The 26,086-nt window shown below is 40.8% G+C and overlaps 2 protein-coding genes across 2 annotated transcripts in view; one reads left to right on the plus strand and one right to left on the minus strand.

Annotated features, from left to right (window-relative positions):
* LOC139467945 (neurofilament heavy polypeptide-like) overlaps positions 1 to 5,478 on the minus strand; it is a 43,031-nt gene extending 37,553 nt beyond the window's left edge. The window contains exons 1-2 of the mRNA XM_071249542.1: positions 5,204 to 5,478; positions 587 to 749 (exon numbers count right to left, since the gene is read on the minus strand). The gene's annotated coding sequence lies outside the window, so the exon portion shown is untranslated. The remainder of the gene's footprint in view (positions 1 to 586; positions 750 to 5,203) is intronic.
* LOC139467947 (set1/Ash2 histone methyltransferase complex subunit ASH2-like) overlaps positions 1 to 26,086 on the plus strand; it is a 99,729-nt gene that overhangs the window by 60,870 nt on the left and 12,773 nt on the right. The gene's annotated exons all lie outside the window — the stretch shown is intronic.

Consider the following 26,086-nt stretch of genomic DNA (forward strand, 5'->3'; position numbering starts at 1 on the left):
ACAATAAGAATGAAAAAACAGTCAAGAAGTAAACCACTGTACCACACAGGGTTGTTTAGTTGTTGCTTTTGTTTAGAATTTTTAGTTGATCTTTTGCTGATTTCAAAAATACTTTGTTCTTCTCTAAAACAATCTTGACCACCGGACCTGAATTGGCTTAATTTTACTATTCCTTAAGAAAATATGCTAACTTGGACCAATGTTAGTGTAGAACACTTTTCTTCATTCGCTAAACTTTAATTCAAACAAGGAAACCCCCTTCTGTTACAAGTATGAGGTATCAGACATGCTTTGTATTTCATATGCTGTTGGTACAGCGGTCACCTTGGGTTCCATTTTGATGAGTGAGTGAGTATGGTTTTAAGCCGCTTTTAGCAATATTCCAGCAATATCACGGTGGGGGACACCAGAAATGGGCTTCAAACATTGTACCAATGTCAGGAATCGAACCCGGGTCTTCGGTGTGACAATCCAACGCTTTAACCACTAGGCTACTCGACCGCCCCCCATTTTGATACCAAGGACCCCACAATTTAGTATCAGGAGTCCCCAGAACTTGCACATATATAGTAAAGTAAAACTCTACCTGTTATGCTGCGATGGCCTTCAGATGGACTGCGATCAAATGGTAGTTATTGACTTTGACAACATGGTTGTTGCACGGTTCGGAAATAAGATGAATGCTTGTGACCACTTCAAAGTCCGGCGGTAAGATTGTGTAACAGTCTTGAGGGGAAACAGTTTTCTTCCTGAAATAAATACATCAGAGAGTGAAAAAGTAGCTATTGATCGGTTGTCCACTGAGACAAAAGATTATAACACTGCAGAAATAGATCTGAGAGACCAAGTTGAGTTTGATCCTGAGGGCTTACGATGAATCATGGAAGGGTGAGGTGTCGAATTCTTACACAGGAGAAAGCGGGGATGATACACAAAGTCACGATATGTTGTATTTCTTAATAGCAAAGTTGCATTGTGATCGTGGTTCAAAATGATTGTTGACACAAGCAGATGAAAGTTTAGTGAAAACATTTTTTCAATTTTTTTAAAAATATCTTAAATTGAAAAAACTTGATGACAAACTGCCAAACACTTATAAATGCTGTGAAGGACTACATTTTCTGTGCATAGCCAGGTACAATGTGGTTAAGATACGACGAACTATAAAGTCCCACTATGTAAAGTCCCATTTTAGTTGTGAGGTGATTACCACACATGCTCCTGCCTGTGTATGCCAGCAACTAGCACTTGACATAATCCCAGCCAAAATTCATTATGGTTAAAATTATTCATTATGATCAAAAGGAGTAGTACAGCGTTAGAAATTGGCACTAGTGCTGTAGTCCTTTCCAAACTGCCTAATAATTAAGGCATCATAAGGACTGGTACAAATTTGCCTTTTAGGTTTTGCTATATGTTATCATTCTAAGGACTAGAGGACTAAAAATGTTAGTTTCTACTGCTGCAAGTAGAACCTTTTCTTATTTGGCTTCTATGTCACATTACTATGGATGAATGACGGAACTGAGATGTTTTGTACTCCTGATACAGTGATGAATGGAGGGATATACAGGGGGCACTCAGGCTTCACACAATACTGGGTGATGGTTACACCAGAGTGAGTGAGTTGGGTTAACACCGATTTGAACAGTATTCCAGTTATATCATGGTGTGTCAGCTAAATGTAGGAGGAAAGACTGAAGTCTCAGATTTACCACTTTGGTGACACATAAGAGCACGGGTTTGGTGCTTACAAACCTAAAAACATAATGAGGGGGAAACTGGATTTGAACCCACAATCATACATCTCTGGCATGCCCAAGGGACGCAAATCTGCACAGCGAATCGCGGAGCCTTCGCCACCCTGGCCTCCTGGTTACACCAGAAGCTGTGGATGATGCCAGGATAATAGTGTCACACAGTAAACAGGATGGTGCAAACTGGTGCAGGGGCGACATGTCATGACTGTCCTCTCTCTCTCTCTCTCTCTCTCTCTCTCTCTCTCTCTCTCCTCTCTCTCTCTCTCTCTCTCTCTCTCTCTCTCTCTCTCTCTCTCTTTCTCTCTCTCTCTCTCTCTTGCATTACATTCACAATGTAGACAAGGAATGTATGGTCACCTGTTATTACAAAGTACAGAGATGCCTTGTTGACTGAAGCAGAGAATGAATGAACCATTACCCTGGAGCAGTCTGCGCATCCTGCAGAGATCCTGTCAGCCGGGATCGAGGCTCTTGTTGTGAACAGTTTGCCTATATGTTGTCATCAGTCGGGCAAGTCCGTAGAAAATGAACTGTTTACTTTGTGGAAACCCATTTATGCTTTTAGATTTTCATATTCCTTTTGAGAATGAACACTGTGTGACTATTTGTTCAAGAAGGCTTTAGCAATGTCCTAAGTGATAATCAATATTGAACATTCTGATGTACATCTGCCCAACAGATGAAGATAATAATATTCTGAATCCATACATAGAAAGACACATGCCATGGTCAGATGCAAAGTACACCATCAGACTGTTCCAAATCCTTGGCTGAGCATGATCTTCTGTCAATTTTAGAGTTATTATGTAACTATCGTTTCCTGAGTTTACTAGACTGAACAAAATTTTGCTAAACTGGGGCTTTTAACTACTGGCTAAAGTAGGAATTGGGTGTAGCACCAGTCTGAACAGAATTTCATTATGTCAGTGTGTGTCTGTTTTATGGGGTGGGTGGGCAATTTGTGTGTCGCCCTGATTATGTTTCTAAGTTTTGTCAGTACCATACCCGTGCTCGTGTGTTTAACCAAAGTGGTAAACATCTGAGACCTGCATCACCTCGGACTTTCCTCCCACATTAAGATGACATGCCGTGATATAACTGTCATACTGTTAAAAGTGCCGTTAAACCCAACTCACTCACTCACTCACTCACTCACTCACTCACTCACTCACTCACTCACTCACTCACTCTTGTTTCATGTGTGAGGAGAGCACAAATAATGCTAACTAGTTTAGTGAAACCAACAGGTATTGCACTGAAACCAAGACTCGTTATCACAGCGTTTATAGGGTTCTAAGCCACAGCTTGCGTTTCCTGGAATGGCTAATTGACGAGTCCTGGAACATCCGCTGTTAGGAGTGGGGGCAAGCCCACACATAGACCTCCACCATTAAGGCATTGATATATATCCCAGCTTTAACAACAAAGCTACCAGTGTTTCATGCTACAAGCCATACACCTGATAAAGTAACCTGTTCTAAGTGCAGGTATTGTGTTATGAGATTATGTCCAAGCTTATCACAGAAGTGGACTGGTTGTCATGGCGCTCCAGGATCAAAGTCATGGACTAAGCCAATATTGGCATCAGTTGGAGGTCAGTGGATGTTGACCACCGGTCAGATGAGGATGGAGAGAGGTAAATAAACACCGTATCACACAGGCAAACAAAGACTGTGTGTTTATTGGATATTCACTGTAGAAAGACTTAGATATGTCACGATAGAAGCTTCCTTGGAACTGATAGCATTCCGGCTTCAAAACATGGATTAGCACTTTTTGTTTTGGAGGAAGATTAGTTTAAAAATGGTGAAATGCTTTTGTTGTGACTTGGAAAAACTACACAAATTCAATATCCCAAATCTTATGGGTTATATTTATCATCTTCAAACACAAAGTTATTCCTTTGTTGTTACTGGGCATGATAGTGTGTAAAGGACTGGGCACGATGGTGTATAAAGGACAGCGGATACGATCTTGACTGACTGGTGTGGATTGAGGATCATAAATACCATGTCCTTATGTACTGTTCACAACAGATAAGCTTTCCCTCGGAATCATTGAAGGACAGTTTGACTTGTGTTTTGTTGTGTTTGCATTTGAATGGAATGTTCAAAGATTTTGCCTGAGTGAAATCAGCAACACCACTATGTAAACTTTCTTATCTGCCATTCCTCAGAAACTGCTAGCATTACTTTTTGTATCAGGCAACAGGCCATGGAAAATTCATTACTATTTCTTCTGTTCCCTGTAATAATTTTAAGTGTTTTTAATGCAGTGATATTGGTTACTATCATAAGGTATTTCATAGACTATGGAAATATGGCTAATACATAATGGGGTGCCTGAATAAACCTCCTGCTTAACGCTTTTAATGCTTGAAGGAAGGAAATCTAAAATCAGTGATATCTGGGCGTGATATCAAATCACTTGATGAGATATTAACACCTAGCCCATGAAGTTATCCCAAACCTGCAATCTTATGAAGCAGTTAATGGTGTCTTTGGCTAAAAAAAATATAACAATCTTGGTTCTGAGGCACCACTCACATCATCATAAAGTCTGCCACACGTTTTTATTTCCATTTTTAACCAAAAATATAAAAATCATAATTCTAAAAGTCAATGCACACACACACACAAAAATGGAAATGGAAACAAAAACAGAATGTGCAATGAACTATGATTATGGGGGCAGTGCCTGAGAATCAAGACTGTTATTTTTTTAGCCTTAATAAAGATTTTGTAATGTACTTCCAAATCCCACTTTTGGGGGAAAATATCTGTAAGCAGATTATCAATTTGTTGGGAACAAACATGGTGCACACAGGCATCTCAGACAAGTTTCAATTCCACGTTAATTTCCTTGTTTCGCTATCAGTATATGAGGAATTATGGATCATCATGGAATTATGTTGCTGATGTGGTCACGCCCACTCTGTGCCAAAACTAGACAGGACTTGTATTGTTAATATTGTCAGGAGATTTTAGTGTTAATATGTGGACTAATATTTGTTGAACTCCTTTGAGAGAAAGAAATGGTGGTTGACTCAGGTTTCAAACCAGGCTTAAGTAGCAAACTGAAAGAATAGCAAGTCATAAGATATAACTGAAAAGTCTACATCAGCCACATTAGATTCGGAAAGTCGCAGAAAGTTTTCCAAGAGCATTTCCAGCTGTGGATAATGGATATAGACAAATAATAGATGTGTAGTCACAGAAAGGATAAGATATGATATGCTCTTCTTCACTGAAATAAAAACCATCAGCGAAAGGAAACTGAATTAAATACAGGAAATTAAATATTTCCATCAACAGAGCTCAGGCAGGAAATAAGTTCACCATATTGTCCATTTTGGCCTGCAGGAACTTCCCTATGTCCAAAGTCAACATATTGCCCTGCAATAAAAGTGAACTATGTGATAATTTGTCTCAATTACTACTTACTGACTCGGTATATTACAGTTATCCAGGCTATACTAGTTATATGTATCCATGTGTTATGGCTATACCAGTTTTATATCCATGTGTTGTCCAGGCTATACCAGTGATATATCCATGTTACCCAAGACTATATGAATGATATATCCACATGTTATCCAGGCTGTACTGGTGATATTTCCATGTGTTATCCAGGCTAGACGAGTGATATATCCATGTGTTATCCTGACAATCTGTCCAGGTAGCTTCTGCTGTATAGTCTGGATGAAACAGGTGGGACGGCTTTGGTTGAATAACGGTATGTCAGGTGTAAAATGAGGTCATCTAGTCATGAAGCAGGAAGTGATATAACGAACATTACAACATAGGCGGATACGGTTCATTACTCATGCATTACAGTTGACAGAACATTGGGGTTGAAGCATTGGTTGGCTATACTTTTAAATGAAATATGCAAAGACTAAATAGAAATACTGTATGTTTAAAAGGATAAAATAAAAGAACAGTTATATTTGTCCAAAATGTGATATTGTGAGTTTTTTTTGGTTGTTTTTTAACATCCAATTTGAGGAGATAACCCATCCATATATGATTATTGAATAAAGGTTGATGTGGGTATACCTGTGACCAAGGCGAATAACAGGTGAGTCGGCAGGGACAGTTTAATAGTTTAGAATTAATAAAATAATTAATTATAATTATTTGGTCATCAATTTAAACAGATACACAGGGATAGATTCACCTGGAAATAAATGGTATGGTGCTTCCGAAAATTCCAAGTTTATCAGGATATATTCTGTTTTGGATATATCTATTTAACTTCCGTGTTATTACACGTGTTATTGTATGAGGGCATGTGGCTCAGAACGTTCCCCAGAAACACATGCATCTTGCTGCAGCAGCTAAAGAGGGGCAGGAGAGGAGTGATGTATGATGAGGACACAGTTAGTCTGGATCAACCACCAACAACATCCATATGTAACAATGGACCCAGAGGTCTCCAATCAATACAGACAATCCAGTGTGTCACAGATGGCTTCTACATAAACGGTCCATGTGCATCCTCATAACGTTACCTACACCAGACACGCCTACATATTGATCAATACTGTCCAACTTGTTGCAGGGAAAGAAGGCAGAATGTTCCATTAACCTGAACTGATTCCTCCATATTAGATGTCTCCAACTTATTGACTTGAATCAGTGAGGAAAGATTTGATACAATTGTCAAGTAACATAAGGGCGGTTTATTTCTCTTTTTATAGAATGGATCGTTGCTTGTTATATCAGTCACTGGTTTGTCTGGTCCAGATTTGATTATTGTTTGGTAGTGGGTAGGGGTAAGCCTTGCTCCAATGCTGTACTGAATGATAAGTCTATGGATGTGTCGTAATTCTATCCATATAATAGGCAAGTCTAGATAAGGATGCTAGTCTTTTATGGGGACAACTTGTTCTTATTATTAATATGATCTAGAAATTATGATTTAAACTAATAATTATTGCCTTAGAGACTTGCAAGTCTAGGCGGGGCTATGTGTGAGGGGATATAGGGAAGTTGGGAAGTGAGAAACAAATGGGGTGCCGCGATGGATATTCAACTTTCTAACCAATCACCTGAACAAGTAAAGTGAACTGGCAGACATTCCTGATGAGTAATCTAATGGATATTTATGTAATGGCTCAGAATGAGTCGGGCAGCTGACAGAATGTTCAAGAATGCGGAGGTATGTGATTAGGTTGATAGTGGGATGATACACCGATGCATCACGATGTTTTACTTCTCGACACGAGTATCGATCACAAATGCACACTAAGTAAAAAGTATCAATTCTTACCTAGATGTATTCTTTAATTCATGTTACATTAAACACTAATTACTAGTGTAAATGAGTAGTGAAAAAGTTAATATTTTCATTCAATGTGCCATACTGGATACTGCCAACTGTAAATCGTCAGTGTGCCAGGTATTTGGCCATATTTGAAAAAGATGGCTCACGCACCACAGATAAGAGCACATGCAAGTATCGTGATACGTATCCTATCACACAGTTGGTGTATCATCCTAGCCCTAGTTGATAGTGTATTATTGTACCCAATGGGACGATGCTCATTATATCAATCATTGGTTTGTTCACTCGATATTTGCATGCTAAACAGACCACCGTTATAAAACTGGATTATTGTTGACTGAGGTGTTGGATGGCAATATTAAATACCCAGAAAGGTGGCACATGTTACATGGTGTCTGTATTATGGGGAATGTGAACTAAGAAGAGAACACTGTTATTGCATGCCAGTTTGTGTGGAAGTACTATGTTGTCATGTGACACACCATGTGATGGTGACAGTTGGTACGCAGTCCCGAAATGACTGTGACCCTCTCACCTACGACCTCGTGACACACACTCATCAGATCTCACTCAAACGGATGCTCGTGTCTCACTGAGACTTACCAACTCTCCAGGAGTACCGATATCTACTATTTATTGTCAATATACTGTTGTGTTGTTGTGACAACTTTGAAAGATTTTTTGTTGTCTTTGAAATTTGTTTTTAGAAATCAGAGATAGGTTATATCATCAGTTGACAGTTAAATACCATTTAAGAAAATATCTTTATAAGAATCTACAGTTTCTTAGTTTTAAATGTGATGGGTTGATTGGATTGTGATAAGAATTATTTCTGAAAATTCAATGACAGCCATTTATCTTCTTGACTTTGAGTTGTGGTGTTGACAGTGAAAGTCAATTACAGAAAACCTATTGAGAAGTAGTGAAATGTTCAATTTTTGAATGAATAATAGAATATTGATGGTATTTCATAAGAAATATTTCAAAAATTTGTGTGTATTGAATTTGTTTATTTAACAGTGTTAGTAATCCATTAGAAAAATTCTATTGAAAAATATGTACAAGTAAATACATTATTTTATATTATTGTGATTTGCAGAAGAAATGTTTATAAATAAATAAATGAGATGACAACAATTTATGTACATTGATTACTGACCTTGGGTAACGAAGAGTGTTAGAATTTCCTGCCTGAAAATGACTGATAATATGTTATTGTGATAATTGTATGAAATGTTAATGGCTTGGCGCCATCCATCCAAAACACAATAGATGTATGTATATAGAAGATCTCACTTGAGAATATAATGAGGAAGTGTTTAGTGAATTCCTTGTGTTGACTTAATCTTAGTGCCACAGTTGGCAGTAAAGTTCGCCAGCCACAGAGATCGAGGAGAATGGGGCCAGGTTCTAGGAGACTAAGTAAGTTTATTTTGGGGAGGTTTCCAAGTTCATGTGTTAGGCTGGAGTTTATTCTGCATTGCTCAGTCGGCACAAAGACAAAATGTGTGTTGAAGACTGCATCGGTTCTTGCACACAAACAAGAAATCTATCTTTGAGTGTTTATTTTCAGCGACATTTCTCCATCAAAGAGCGTCTGGGCTTGAATGAAAGCAGCTGGGAAATGACATGTTTTCTGTGAACTCCCCTTTTTCTGGAAATGCTTCTTGCATATTTTTCTGGAATGTTTTGCCGTCTTTAAATGTAGCATGAAATCTGTGTGCATAACAGACATTCATTGATTGCTATCCAAACATGCTTGGAAGGAACTTCAGCATTAAATCATTTCTGGAGAAAACTTTTCTAATTTCTAATTTTCTATTTGGATAATGAATCCTTCTCCCTTAGCTTGTAATGAGGAAAGATGGTAGCCTAGTGGTAGCCACCCCTTGGGTATCATGGTGTAGTGTTTACAACATGGATCTGACATTAGGGCCACTGTACCATACTGATATGGTATAGCATACAATATGGCCGTTGTAGCAGCCATGTTGGATGTGATGTAATGTTTACAAGGTGCGTGAGTGTTTACAAGGTGCGTGAGTATTTACAAGGTGCGTGAGTGTTTACAAGGTGCGTGAGTGTTTACAAGGTGCGTGAGTATTTACAAGGTGCATGAGTGTTTACAAGGTGCGTGAGTATTTACAAGGTGCCTGAGTGTTTACAAGGTGCGTGAGTGTTTACAAGGTGCATGAGTATTTACAAGGTGCGTGAGTGTTTACAAGGTGCATGAGTATTTACAAGGTGCATGAGTATTTACAAGGTGCATGAGTATTTACAAGGTGCGTGAGTATTTACAAGGTGCATGAGTGTTTACAAGGTGCGTGAGTGTTTACAAGGTGCGTGAGTGTTTACAAGGTGCGTGAGTATTTACAAGGTGCGTGAGTATTTACAAGGTGCGTGAGTGTTTACAAGGTGCGTGAGTATTTACAAGGTGCCTGAGTGTTTACAAGGTGCGTGAGTGTTTACAAGGTGCATGAGTATTTACAAGGTGCGTGAGTGTTTACAAGGTGCATGAGTATTTACAAGGTGCATGAGTATTTACAAGGTGCATGAGTATTTACAAGGTGCGTGAGTATTTACAAGGTGCATGAGTGTTTACAAGGTGCGTGAGTATTTACAAGGTGCATGAGTGTTTACAAGGTGCGTGAGTATTTACAAGGTGCGTGAGTGTTTACAAGGTGTGTGAGTAGTTACAAGGTGCGTGAGTGTTTACAAGGTGCATGAGTGTTTACAAGGGGCATGAGTATTTACAAGGTGCGTGAGTGTTGCGTGAGTATTTACAAGGTGAGTGAGTGTTTACAAAGTGCGTGAGTGTTTACAAGGTGCGTGAGTATTTACAAGGTGCGTGAGTGTTTACAAGGTGCGTGAGTGTTTACAAGGTGCGTGAGTATTTACAAGGTGAGTGAGTGTTTACAAAGTGCGTGAGTGTTTACAAGGTGCGTGAGTATTTACAAGGTGCGTGAGTGTTTACAAGGTGCTTGAGTGTTTACAAGGTGCGTGAGTGTTTACAAGGTGCGTGAGTGTTTACAAGGTGCATGAGTGTTTACAAGGTGCGTGAGTGTTTACAAGGTGCTTGAGTGTTTACAAGGTGCGTGAGTGTTTACAAGGTGCGTGAGTAGCAGCAAGTGACTCTTCCTCCTGGCCACACCCACGTCCCTCACCCCTACACCAGGTGGCAGCCATTACCGCTGACTTGTTGGATGTTACAACCTTACTTTTACAACCGGCTCGGAGGTCAGGCTGTTAATACAATAGTTTCCTAAGTAAATACTCGCCCAGTAAATGTGAAGTAATACATTTCACATGGAATTATTTCAGGAATTTCTCTGCATTAATGTTTTGAACCGTGAGTTTTCAGTGTAGATTTGAAGGGGGTGTTTTTTTAAATGGTCCATCTATATCACTGATTTGTTTTCTGGAGGAGATGCTACACCTTCCCTTAGGCAACATGTCAGTGTTGTGTGTGGTACCAAGAAAGAAAAACTGAAGCTGATCTCCCCACAACATTAAAAAAAACAATTATGAAATTTTTTTTTTTTTTTTTTTTCTGTTGTAGGAGACGTCCTTAAATGATATCTGTGTGTAAATATTACACAATATTAGAGAATTAGTACAAACAGTCTGTTGTATGATAAAAGAATGGAAGTATATAGTGAAAGTAAACTAACAAAAATATAAAAATATTAATACATGACATGTAATTGTAGAGAAGTAATTGTGTAGGAAACAACGTAAAAAATAATCTGTGACCACCAAGCTCGCTCGCTCACTCACTCACTCACTCACTCACTCACCAGCTCTCACCAGCTCTCACCAGCTCACTCACTTGCTCAAGCACTCGCATTCACCTTTCCACCGGCTCACTCACTCTCACTCACTCACTCACATTCACCTTTCCACCGGCTCACATTCACTCACACATTCTTCCTCTCACTCACTCACTCACTCTCACTCACTCACTCACTCTCACTCACTCACTCACTCACTCACTCTCACTCACTCACTCACACTCACCTTTCCACCAGCTCACTTACTCACATTCACTCACACATTCCTCCACTCACTCACTCACTCACTCACTCACTCACTCACTCACTCACTCACTCACTCACTCACTCACTCAGTGTTTGGTGGAACTCCACCAGCTTCTTGTCATCTGCTGATCTGGGGAGGTGCTCTCATCCAATATTTACTTCACAATCAAGGAACGCCTCAGATGAAGGTCACTGGGATCTCACTGATTGAATTAAACATTTATTTGATGTGCGCGATGTTGAGTTGATTACAAGCTGAATGTAATTCCCATTATGACTGGAAGGTTTGGACAGTCAGCAGAATATGCCATCACATTATATACAGCAGATTCTCTGTCCGAATAATCTCACCAACAACTAAGTGAAAAGGATTTTGCCTGTTTGAAGTTAATGTCCAATTCTGGACCTTTATCTCGGTGTCTCGGCCCTGATGGCCATGACAGCCATGACAGCACAAAAGGCCATCACAGTGGGACATGGTTCACAAAGGCTTGCATTAAGAGATCTGCCTTGTCTGATTCTAGAATCCATGAAACCCAGGGACTTTAACATGATGAAATTCAGAAGTCCAGGCAAGGTTAGAAAAGTAACAGAGGTCGGCTGGTCCGAGACTAATAAATTCCAGGAAGAACTGGTGACATTTCCTTGTGGACGACCACTTTTACCATTAGGTAGATGGCGACTCTATAGCAGGACTAGTGTTTTTTCCTTGTGGACGACCACTTTTACCATTAGGTAGATGGCGACTCTATAGCAGGACTAGTGTTTTTTCCTTGTGGACGACCACTTTTACCATTAGGTAGATGGCGACTCTATAGCAGGACTAGTGTTTTTTCCTTGAGGACGACCACTTTTACCATTAGGTAGATGGCGACTCTGTAGCAGGACTAGTGTTTTTTCCTTGAGGACGACCACTTTTACCATTAGGTAGATGGCGACTCTATAGCAGGACTAGTGTTTTTTCCTTGTGGACGACCACTTTTACCATTAGGTAGATGGCGACTCTATAGCAGGACTAGTGTTTTTTCCTTGAGGACGACCACTTTTACCATTAGGTAGATGGCGACTCTATAGCAGGACTAGTATTTTTTCCTTGAGGACGACCACTTTTACCATTAGGTAGATGGCGACTCTGTAGCAGATCATTACTGCAGACTAGTGAAAATATTCAATCATTATAGTCTTGCCAGTCCTGTTCATCTTGAATATGTTGAATGAAATTTATCCCCTAATTTTTTAACACACGATGGGACCTGTATATTTTCAAGATCAGAATAAATCTTCTAGCTATTTAAGGGCATCTATCTTAGTTATTTAGATTACCGGTAATAGTAGGTTTGTGTAACACAGCTTTGGACTGTGTTACATCACACTGTGTCAGTCTGAAACAGAGGCAAACTAAATGTGATGAAGGATTCTGAAATATCTAGATTTGTAACTACAATAATTGATCACTGCCCCAGCTGTGGGACATAACTCCAGACGTGGTGCTGTATTAAACTACCGTGCCACCTGTGCCTCTACAACAATTACAGTAACTGTCAACAAGATGACACAGGTGACTGATGAACATGTGCGTAACCGGTCATCACGGACGTCTGGCCAACAGGGACAGTACGACAATATTGCATCGATTCCTTGGAGATGTGGATATTGGAATAGTTTTGTCATCCCTCAACATGTGTTGAATGAATTAGCCCTGAGGGATACTGACGAGTTGGACAAGCTAGCTCAGACTTGCAGATTTGTTTTAAATACTGCCTCAGTTGGTGCAGAAACATTTTAGTCGACAGCCTGAACTTCCGGCATCATTGTCAGTCGATTTGTTTGTTTGTTGTTTTATATTGCAGTCAGCAAGATGTCAGCTATACTTGGTATATTGATAATCTGGGCAGCCTCCGTGGTCTAGTGGTAGAGCATCCGCCCGGAGAGCGAAAGGTCTGGGGTTCGATCCCCAGCGGCGTCATACCAAAAGACGTTAAAAAATGGTACTTGTTACCCTGTCTGGCGCTCGGCATTTAGGGACTAATCAGCTCGGAGTCAGTATACTGTGACTCCGAGCTGATCAGTCCTTGTTTTAGCCCCTAAATGCCGAGCGCCAGACAGGGTAACAAGTACCATCTTTGTCTGAGTGGGGTATTCATTTTAAGCCGCGGCATGGTATCTCAGTGGGCTAGCACTATAAATTGTCATCAGTCCTGACTAGTACAAGCAGCCACACACACACACACATAAACGTGCATGCACGTCGCTATATATGTGCAATAATCTTGGACACAACGTTGATCCCTATTTCACCTCACCTCACCTTACCATTAATCTGAGTCAGACAAACCAGTGGTGGATGTCATGAACACTGTACCATGCTTTCAGGGTATGGAGATAGTCAGTCTGACATGCAATAGAGTGATGGGTAAAAGAATCTGTCCCCATTGGCTGTTGTAAGCCATGTTAAGACAAAAACAAAGTTGACAAGACAGACAAGACTACGGATTAGTGGTGATAGTTGCAGACTACTGTAAGGCCTTTTTTGTTTTATTAGTTGGTTTGAAAAAAAAAAAAATTCAATTTCCAGATTAGTTTTACTACCCGGTAATAATGAACAAAAAAACAAGTTTTAACATGGCAAGATACCGAAATAGGATTCATTGGTTTTTTTTTGTTAGAATAAATATTTTATACATATTCACCATTTTTTACAAACAGCGGTGATAAAATCTGTATTTTCTTTTCACCTATTTGTAAAGCAGTCAACCCAATCTTGCTTGATCAAAAGTAATGTTATTTTAGGGGTTTATTTCATTATTTTTTTGGTTGATTTTGTAAGCCAACTAATAAGTATAAGGCCTTACAGGTGGGACCCGTGAAGATCTGGGGTAGAACAGGTCTTCAGCAACCCATGCTTGCCATAAAATCGACTATGCTTGTCGTAAGAGTCAACTGATGGGATCGGGTGGTCAGGCTCGCTGACTTGGTTGATGCATGTTATCGTATCCCAATTGTGCGGATCGATGCTCATGATATCAAACACTGGATTGTCTGGTCCAGACCCGACTATTTACAGACAGCTGTCATATAGCTGGAATATTGCTGAGTGCGGGATTAAACAACAAACCCAACCCAACTAACCTTACAGGTGTCTGTGACATCCTGAAAACCTTCCTGTCATAGAATGACACCTGGGATCCACCAGATCCTTCGGGACTCCGCAAACAGTTGGGACAAATTGGTGAATTAATCTAATACATTATTGCACATCTTGTTTGTATTCCACTATTTGCAAAGGAAATCAATGTCATGAATAGAAGACATGTTTATTATAGAGGTGGTTTGAGGTCATCTCAGACAATTTTGTATTAAATGTTTGTGTAAACTCAAAGCACAAATTGCTGATATTTTTCATGTGTAAACTTGATCTTTGAGCTGTGATTATTACCCACAAACAAAGCCATGTTTTATTGTTTTGTTGGATCATGGATCTGAATTTATATTGACATATAAAAATCTTTTTCCTTGAAGTTCCGAGAAATGTGCATAAAACATATTCCATTGAATTTAAGCTTAAATTTCCTGTGGGGCACAATCAAAGATACGTTTGTCATTTTCTCAAAATTGTTTTGAAATTTTTACATTTTGATAGTGCAACTTTAGAACTGAAATGAATAGAAGTAAATTTTGCATATATGATTTCTAAGACTCATTTCTTAAAAAGGGTGTGTTAAAAGTACATTTGAGATCAATGGAAATGACTACCAGCCCCTGAAAGACGTAAAATGTGGAAATGTCATAACCACTATGACACTCCAATGTCAGGCCCCCATCTAACATGGCTGGGTAAAGCCAGGCTCACCACACCGCACTCTCCTCATATTGACACACAGAGCCACCAGAAGTTAAAATATAACCCATCTGCTTTTTGCAGCTGAGAATGTGCTTGTGGACACATCTCGTTGTAGACCTGTGTGATGGAGGCTGAGACAGGGCTTGCGTCTATTGATCTGCACACCGTGCGGGGCATTGTTCACAACAAACACCCTTGATAAAGTAAATCATGCACATCCTATTTCTGAACAGAGGAGCATACAGATACCCTACAGGTGCCTGGATCGAACTGGGCAGAACAGACGAGCATACAGATATCCTACAGGTGCCTGGATCGAACTGGGCAGAACAGACAAGCATACAGTTACCTTACAGGTGCCTGGATCGAACTGGGCAGAACAGACGAGCATACAGATATCCTACAAGTGCCTGGATTAAACGGGGCAGAACAGACAAGCATACAGATACCCTACAGGTGCCTGGATCGAACTGGGCAGAACAGACGAGCATACAGATATCCTACAAGTGCCTGGATCGAACTGGACAGAACAGAGGAGCATACAGATATCGTACAGGTGCCTGGATCGAACTGGGCAGAACAGACAAGCATACAGATACCCTACAGGTGCCTGGATCGAACTGGGCAGAACAGACAAGCATACAGATATCCTACAGGTGCCTGGATCGAACTGGGCAGAACAGACAAGCATACAGATATCCTACAGGTGCCTGGATCGAACTGGGCAGAACAGACGAGCATACAGATATCCTACAAGTGCCTGGATCGAACTGGGCAGAACAGACGAGCATACAGATATCCTACAAGTGCCTGGATCGAACTGGGCAGAACAGACGAGCATACAGATATCCTACAAGTGCCTGGATCGAACTGGGCAGAACAGACGAGCATACAGATATCCTACAAGTGCCTGGATTAAACGGGGCAGAACAGACGAGCATACAGATACCCTACAGGTGCCTGGATCGAACTGGGCAGAACAGACGAGCATACAGATACCCTACAGGTGCCTGGATCGACTGGGCAGAACAGACGAGCATACAGATACCCTACAAGTGCCTGGATCGAACTGGACAGAACAGAGGAACATAGAGATATCCTACAAGTGCCTGGATTGAACTGGGCAGAACAGACGAGAATACAGATATCCTACAGGTGCCTGGATCGAACTGGGCAGAACAGAGGAGCATACAGATATCCTACAGGTGCCTGGATCGAACTGGGCAGAACAGACAAGCATACAGATATCCTACAGGTGCCTGGATCAAACTGGGCAGAACAGACAAGCATACAGATACCCTACAGGTGCCTGGATCGAACTGGGCAGAACAGACAAGCATACAGATACCCTACAGGTGCCTGGATCGAACTGGGCAGAACAGACAAGCATACAGATATCCTACAGGTGCCTGGATCGAACTGGGCAGAACAGACAAGCATACAGATATCCTACAGGTGCCTGGATCGAACTGGGCAGAACAGACGAGCATACAGATATCCTACAAGTGCCTGGATCGAACTGGGCAGAACAGACGAGCATACAGATATCCTACAAGTGCCTGGATCGAACTGGGCAGAACAGACGAGCATACAGATATCCTACAAGTGCCTGGATCGAACTGGGCAGAACAGACGAGCATACAGATATCCTACAAGTGCCTGGATTAAACGGGGCAGAACAGACGAGCATACAGATACCCTACAGGTGCCTGGATCGAACTGGGCAGAACAGACGAGCATACAGATACCCTACAGGTGCCTGGATCGACTGGGCAGAACAGACGAGCATACAGATACCCTACAAGTGCCTGGATCGAACTGGACAGAACAGAGGAACATAGAGATATCCTACAAGTGCCTGGATTGAACTGGGCAGAACAGACGAGAATACAGATATCCTACAGGTGCCTGGATCGAACTGGGCAGAACAGAGGAGCATACAGATATCCTACAGGTGCCTGGATCGAACTGGGCAGAACAGACAAGCATACAGATATCCTACAGGTGCCTGGATCAAACTGGGCAGAACAGACGAGCATACAGATACCCTACAGGTGCCTGGATCGAACTGGGCAGAACAGAGGGATAGAGACATGCCACAGGCATAATTATTATTGTCTTTGGACATACTTTGATGGAGAAAAAACAGAACCTTATTGAGGAAAGTTAGTGTTTTGAAGACAGGTGGATAATTGATTTTGATATAGCTGAAAGGCTTAGATTGACTTCCATTCATGTTGATGCAGGGATGAGAATCTTCCACGGATCCGTGAATTCCCGTGAATTTTAGTGACAAGTTTGTTAAAATCTTATGGCTTCCCCCATAAACATCCCCAGATTATGGACCATGCTGCATTTCAAAGATGTTTCATCTGAAAAGGAAAATATCCATTGTCATCCCTGTAGATGAATTAGAACCAACCTTTCTTGATGTGAGAGAGTTTTCTGATGATCTGTGATGAAGAAACTTTGAACAACTTCATTGTGTAATCTGTGTAATCTCATAGGTAATTACACTGTTGGGGTGGTGAGCTTATCTGAAACATAGATTTAGTATTACCTACCTTGCCGGTGCAGTTGCAGGGGAGATTGTGAGTTGCCACGGAGACTTGAACTCGGCAGCTGTGTGTGTACTGGAATATCCAGGCTAAGACAGAGGAAGAGAGGGCCACAGTAGTGCCCTCCTCACACAAACACTAGACTAGCTGCAGGCTCCTACTCATTGTGCGTATTGATGTACCAAGGCTTATACAGCTGGTCTCACTCAAACACTAGACTGGTTGTGGGTCTCTGTTCTTTGTGAGAATTGATATGTCAAGACTTGGTTATACACACACCTCACAAATACTAGACTTACTGTGGGCCTGTACACATTATAAGTACAGATATAATTCAAGCTAAGACTAACACTTATGTCACAGATACTAGACTTGCTGTAGGCCCCATTCATCGTGAGTACAAATATATTCAGACTAAGAAACATACCTCCAAACATACTAGACTTAAAACAGGCTTCTGTTCATTTGGTTGTGTTATTTTGGTTTCTCTAAGTTAGGTTTATGTTGTGAACATCTTGAAACATTTTATAACATTGCCATGGGCAAGTTTATGCAGAGTGTGGATAATTAAGTGAAATGAACTAAGGTCTTGTCTACAGACGATCTATCAGATCCACAGCAATAAACACACAGTAGTACAGTAGTGAATAGAAATGTACACAGTCTTTTGAGCTTGTGTGTGTGTGTGTGTGTGTGTGTGTGTGTGTGTGTGTGTGTGTGTGTGTGTGTGTGTGTGTGTGTGTGTGTGTGTGTGTGTGTTTTTTCATTCCTTCTCATCACCAAGGGATATGACTTGGATTTTCAAATAAGTCCCTGTGGGGGTCACTTTGGGAAATAATAAGTGCTCATTGTATATCTAGACTTATGTTTTCATAATGATCTATTTTGTAAATTTTATTCAAAATTTCATTTAATATTGTTCACATTAATTTGGTGGACGATTCCGTACCGCAAGTGGCTGGCCACCCGTGCTACTAGATTCCATTTCAACTGTCAAAGGTGTGAAAGGGCTGTATTAGTACTTATATATGTCAAAAAATTAATATTTATCTACTAGCCTAGAGCCCCTTGAGGATGCCTGGTTAGGATTGATCCTGAGCAGCCTATGTCAGTCGTTAGGGGCGACCAAATGGATTGGAGGGTCAGGCTTAGAGACTTGACTGATTGCATGTCATCGTACTCGATGGCATGGATTGTTGCTCACAATATCAATCACTGGATTGTCTGGTCCAGACTGGATTATTTACAGGCTGCCGTCATACAACAGGAATATTGCTGAGTGCAGTATTTAACAACAAAGAAACTAAGCTAGACCTAAAATACTATGGGACATTCCTTAATTTCTGCCCTGTGGAGATGCCAGGCCAGGAAGGTCCCCAGTACCTCATGCGTGTCATAAGAACAGACTTAAAAGGTGGTCAGATGCAGTTACTTAACTTACCCACCTGGTTCAGACTTGATTATTTGAAGACTGCCATGATATAGCTGGAATATTGACGACTGATGTTTTCACAACATTCGATCTCTCGCTCCTACACTACCTGTTTAACATGTCACTACAGTACAAGAAATCATCTGTTTACAATACACCGAGATTGAGACATGAATGGTCAAGGCATGAACAAATTGAGTCATTGATCCCCAATCAATCACCTGTTGTAAGGTATTGATCTTCTCCACACAGCTAGCATCTCGTCCCATCCCATTGCAGACCAGGTAATTGCTGTGGAGTGATCACTTCCTTCTGGAAGTGCCATCGCTTTTCTAATCAGCATTCACGCAGCTATTGATAAGCATTCACACAGCTATTGATAACCATTCGTGCAGCTATTGATAAGCATTCACACAGCTATTGATAACCATTCGTGCAGCTATTGATAAGCATTCACACAGCTATTGATAACCATTTACACAGCTATTGATAACCAGTCATGCAGCTATTGATAACCAGTCATGCAGCTATTGATAACCATTCACACAGCTATTGATAATCATTCACACAGCTATTGATAACCAGTCATGCAGCTATTGATAACATTTCACGCGGCTATTGATAACATTTCACGCGGCTATTGATAACAATTCACGCAGCTATTGATAACACTTCACCCGGCTATTGATAACAATTCACGCAGCTATTGATAACAATTTACGCAGCTATTGATGACAATGCATGCAGCTATTGATAACAATGCACCCAGCTATTGATACCATTTCGTACAGCTATTGATAACAATGCACCCAGCTATTGATAACCATTCATGGGACTGTTGTAATTGTTTAAGGTTTGTGGAAGATTGTTTGTGCCAAGTCTAGATCTGAAAATAAAGAAAGCCTCTTGGCTCCTTTTTATTATATTTTATAACTATAATTTACAACTGTTTTTTCTGTAAAATATGTTATTTTCAGAGACTAGATATTTGTCTACAGAAGGATGGATGATAAAAGATAATACTATGTGAAGTTAGAAGAATATGTCTCCTATGTTTAATGGTTACTCTCCAGCCCTGTAAGATCCATCACAAATCCTCTCATACCCATTGCACAGATCAAGATGATTAAGAATAAAATAAAATATTCTGTGGCTGGTAATTGCAGACACATTTTCAGGTAGCAAATTTGATAAAAGATGACATTTTGTTACTTGCTACCATGGGGAGCCCTGTCCTTGCACTAATATCAGGGCTGGATAAAAGGATTTTGTTTCATGTCTTGTTTTCAGTGGGCTAGCACTATAAATCGGCATCAGTCCGGACTAGTACAAACACGCACACACATGCACACACACATGCACACACACATGCACATCACTATGTAAGTGCGATAATCTTGGACGCGACATTAAACGCAATTTCACCTCACCTCACCCACCAGGGTGATGTGTTTGACAAGCCAGTACGTTGCTGGTAGTAGATCACGGTCCACTGACTTCCTTCAGAACATACATGCTGAGAGTGTTGAAGGATGTGAAAGAACCTTTTATTTCCTAGACAGTGGTTAGTGTTCCATTGAAACCATCCATTAAGGTAAATGTGGATAATTTAATTCCTGCACTGTAAGCAAGAAACAGCTCGACCAATCATGATGAGTTTATGGTGATTAAGCTCTCAGTTGGCCCGATACATATGGGCACTTGACTGATTTTTCATTCATGAAATATTTGCAAGTGAATTCAAATATTGAGCAATTAGGAACTCAATATACATGTACACTAGCCTGCATTTAGTGAGACAACATAGGGCTGTGACTAGGGATGTATGTGTGATATATTGATGAAGCACTCGCTACTTGCAACACAGGAAGCTGCATCCCTGCATCCCTGCATCAGTACATACTACAGCCACTCTGTTGATGTGAAGCAATGCAAGTTTACCTGGAAATACTCATTCCAAAGTGTTTCCAGTAAGATAGACGAACATCTACTTTCTGAAATGAAAATATTTTCCAAAAAAAACAGCTGTTAAATTATTTTAATAAAATATTATAACAAGGACCGGCTTCATTTTCAGAGGGGCGGTGGGGTAGCCTAGCGGTCACACCTAGTCACACCAAAGACCCGGGTTTGATTCCCTACGTAGGTACTATGTGTGAAGCCCATTTTTGGTGTCCCCCGCTGTGATATTGCTGGAATATTGATAAAAGGGTCATAAAACTGTACTCACTCACTTCATTTCAGAAATTACAGTAGTCTAAACTTGAAAACGTCTATAGACTTGCATGGGCTGTATTGGATATTTTTTTTTTAGGATCTGTACGACAGACTACCAGTAAGAGATGGATAGACATTGTCACTAGCTTGAATCCTGTAGTGTTTCAATGTTTTTAGTGGTGTGTCCTGGACTAACATATAGTCTATTGTGTCTTTAATTACACAGTACATTTCTCTCTTCTAAAAGTTTTTTCTTATGCTGATTTCATTATGTGGAAAACAGCTTGCTAGGTCTGGCTATTGAAGGTCCCTTACAGATTCGATGCGTATCGCAATACTCAAAAACCATATGCAATATGTATTTGCAATACACGTGAGGACTCAGTTATGTGTCAAAATGATGTTATTTGCATATGACGGAATGCTTTCATATGGTGTTTGTAAAATAGTGTTTGTTTATCTGATACTAGCCAAGACTGTGTCGGTATATTGTATTGGCATCAAGAACCGATGTCTTCCGGTATATTGATCCAGGCCTACGGCTAACTAGACACGCCTATTTCTTTTATCGAGATTGCTTTCATCAAATTAAATGCAGATATTCCATGGTCATGATTGTCCTAATAGATTGTCCTTACTTTGGTCAGTAAACCTATCTGACAGGTTACGTTTACTGCCTGAAGTAGTTTCTATACTTCGTATTGAGTAGTTCTGTGAGGAGTACAGACTGGTAGGGGGCACGGCTGGCCCAGTTGTCTAAGGTGCCACGATTCGCTGTGCAGAGTTGCGTCCCTTGGGCATGCCAGAAACCTATGATTGTGGGTTCGAATCCCGGTTTGATTATGTTTCTAGTTTTGTCAGCACCATACCTGTGCTCTTGGGTTTCATCGAAGTGGTAAACGTTTGAGACCTGCATCACTTTGGGCTTTCCTCCCACATTATGCTGACACGCTGCGATGTAACTGGAATACTGTTAAAAATGGCGTTAAACCCAGCTCACTCCACTCACTCACTCACTCACTCACTCACTCACTCACTCACTCACTCACTCCAGACTGGTAAAGCGTCCTGTCTCTCAGTTCAACTCAGATCAAGCATGTATTCCACCAGCTGCAACCAGTAGTACAGATTGATGTCGTAAACCATCATGGCAAAATAGTCAACTTGGAGAAAAAAGGTTATCTTGGGTTAGGCATGTTTTGTGTGCAGAAGCGGTTGTGGATGACATGTGTGGCCATTAAGATGATGTTATTGAGGTGCAGTCTGCAGCAGATGGCTGTGACAGTGTTTGAGGCGTCTCCATCTGATGCTGGACAGTGTTACGGACCTGTCAGTAACTAAAGGGATATTGACTAGACATTCTTGACTCCACTAAACTAGAATAGCATCAAAAACACACAAATGCTTGTTATATTTTAAACATGAAGTGACAATCCATTTTCTCTGGACCATATTTTAAACATGAAGTGAAAATCCATTTTCATTGGCTTAAAAATTGATTTGATTTCATGGTGAAACCTCCCATTATTCTGCCACCATATAATCACTTGAACATTTCACTCTGAAATCAAGTAACTGTAGTGCTGTACCTCGTGGTATGTGATGATAGCAGTTAACAAAGATAATCTAAAAATAATTTTATATATTATTTCTGATATTTCTTCTGGGGACTCAAGGTCCTGTTCCACAAAACGATCTTCTCACTAAGACAATTGTAACTCCTTTACTTTAGCATTGACTTCTGTTTGTTTATTTGTTTGTTTGTTTGTTTGTTGTGTAACACCACACTCATCAAATATTGTGGCTGTATGACAGTGGTCTGTAAATAGTCGAGTCTGGATCAGACAATCCAGTGATTGATATCTTGAGCATCAATCTGTGCAATTGGGATACAATAACATGCATCTACCATGTCTGTGAGCCTGACCACCCAATCCCGTTAGTCATATTGACTTATGAAAGTTGTAGCGCTGAGGTCACTTTGTAGACCAGGGTCCTGATTAGAATAGGTTCCCACAACTCTATTGCATGTTGTGAGAGTGACTACTTGTAGATTGGATCAGGTGATCTGGCTGGGTGACATGTCAGATTGCACGTGTTCACACCTGATTGGTGTAGATGTTGCCCATTGTTTTAGTCACTTTATTGTCTGGTCAAGAGTTTATGATTTACAGTTTGCTGTTATATTGCTGACTGTGTCATATTACAAACAAACAGCATATTATTAATTATTCCTGCGACTATCCTCCCTGTATTAGATCATAGCCAAAAGTCCTGTATTTTGGCTGTCATCACACTATAAGGTTTTCAGATTTTCAAAAGAAGTCCTCTTCACTGTCAACTATCCATAACCAGTTGTGCAAGTAATAGTATCTTGTTGCCCAAGCCTCTTGAGGACACAGTGATAGATCTGTGCTGTAACCGACTCGTGAGGACAGTGATAGATCTGTGCTGTAACAGACTCGTGAGGACACAGTGATAGATCTGTGCTGTAGCAGACTCGTGGGGACACAGCGATAGATCAGTTCTGTAACAGACTCATGAGGACACAGCGATAGATCAGTTCTGTAGCAGACTTGTGAGGACACATTGATAGATCTGTGCTGTAACAGACTGGTGATGACACAGTGATAGATCTGTGCTGTAACCGACTCGTGAGGACACAGTGATAGATCTGTGCTGTAACAGACTCGTGAGGACACAGTGATAGATCTCTGCTGTAACAGACTCTTGAGGACACAGCGATAGATCAGTTCTGTAGCAGACTCGTGAGGACACAGTGATAGATCTGTGCTGTAACAGACTCGTGAGGACACAGTGATAGATCAGTGCTGTAACTGACTCGTGAGGACACAGTGATAGATCTGTGCTGTAACAGATTCGTGAGGACACAGTGATAGATCTGTGCTGTAACTGACTCGTGAGGACACAGTGATAGATCAGTGCTGTAACTGACTCGTGAGGACACAGTGATAGATCTGTGCTGTAACAGACTCGTGAGGACACAGTGATAGATCTGTGCTGTAACTGACTCGTGAGGACACAGCGATAGATCTGTGCTGTAACAGACTCGTGAGGACACAGTGATAGATCTGTGCTGTAACAGACTCGTGAGGACACATGGATAGATCTGTGCTGTAACTGACTCGTGAGGACACAGTGATAGATCTGTGCTGTAACTGACTCGTGAGGACACAGTGATAGATCTGTGCTGTAACAGACTCGTGAGGACACAGTGATAGATCTGTGCTGTAACAGACTCGTGAGGACAGTGATAGATCAGTTCTGTAACAGACTCGTGAGGACACAGTGATAGATCTGTGCTGTAACAGACTCGTGAGGACACAGTGATAGATCAGTGCTGTAACTGACTCGTGAGGACACAGTGATAGATCTGTGCTGTAAGGATCTGGTTCATCCCAGGTAGGACTCCCAGTGTCCCTGCAGGGGAGTAGGAGGGGACGTGTGTTTGCTGCCAGATCAATGCCAGCTCCTTCAAACATTGATTTGTCTAAAAGGATCATGTACCGCGACCCTGGCCTGTTAATGGGGACAGTTGTGATGGACAGTTGGCGATGGTCATAACGAGTCCTGGGAAGGGCCCTCCTATCTATGCCGAGTGTGGTCAGGAATACTGTACACTCTGCAGCATTATGACAGGTCGGAGGGCATTCAGCTGTAGATGGTGACAGTGACTAGTGGCTGGGGAGCTGTCATCTACATCCAACTTTATGATCTGTTGTGGGATCCATTATGAGGATGAAGATTGTGTAGCATGGGACTTCTAAACTGTTTGGGGACCGGTGGCTCAGTTATCTAAGGCGCTGCAATTCACTGTGCAGTGTTGTGTCCCTTGGCCTTGCCAAAAACCTATGATTATGGGTTTGAATCCTGGTTCGCCCCGATTATGCTTATAAGTTTGTCAGCACTATACCCATGCCCATGGATCTCAGCAAAGTTTACAACGTTTTTGACCCGCATCACTTTGGGCATTTTCCCCACACTAAGCTGACACGCTATGATATACTGTTCAAATTGTCGTTAAAACCTAACTCACCCACTCTAAACTGTTTTCATTTAATTCATTCTAAGGACATTGTTTCAGTCAAAAGCAGTACAATAAATGAAATTTAGTATTAATTAAACAACTAATAAGGGAGTACAAAATACTAAATTATAGTATTTTGTACTCCCTTGTTAGTTGTTTAATTAATAGTTTGTTCTATATACATACAATAAAAATATTACTTACGATTTCTGAAAACTCATTTAACTATTTTGTTGAGCGTTACTTTCTATTCTACTATGGCAGGTGGAGTGATTCCTCACTCAAGTCAGTGATGGTGAGTGGACATGGCAGTTGGAGTGACTTTTGATGTAAGGTTAGCTCCTTTGCCCAGTGTCGGTGGTCAATTAGACAGTCAATTTAGTAATCAATTAATCGTGACTTGTTTTTCCGAGTTCGAGGATACAGTCTTGCTTCAGCCTGTAGTAGCTTAGATTTTCGTATAGGGGTTTAGATTGATGGATTTCTGTTTCAAGAGACTTTATATTAGGTTTACGTGATGGATTACCATGTGCATAGACCCAAATACTGGGTCTACTCATCCCTACTGTTATTTATGCATCAGTTTAAGTACAATATAGTGCTAATAGTGTAAATCTGGAAAGTTTTGCACCATGATGTTACTGGCTAATAGCCTTAACTGGACCTGGAAAGTTTTGCACCATGATGTTACTGGCTAATAGCCTTAACTGGATCTGGAAAGTTTTGCGACATCCTGTTAATTACATTACCGAAGATCAAAGCTTCTTTTGTTTCGTGTTATATCTTATAAGTATGCAGCATTTTCTGTTTGTTGGTGGTCTGCAACTATAGGTCATTATGCAAAGTTATAGAAAAAATATATTGTGAGTCAGAGTTTGAGAAATCCTGCGATAAGAAGTAGATT

This window comes from Haliotis cracherodii, unplaced genomic scaffold (genome assembly GCF_022045235.1).
Source record: "Haliotis cracherodii isolate W230 unplaced genomic scaffold, xgHalCrac1.p SCAF_2, whole genome shotgun sequence".
Classification (NCBI taxonomy): Eukaryota; Metazoa; Mollusca; class Gastropoda; order Lepetellida; family Haliotidae; genus Haliotis; species Haliotis cracherodii.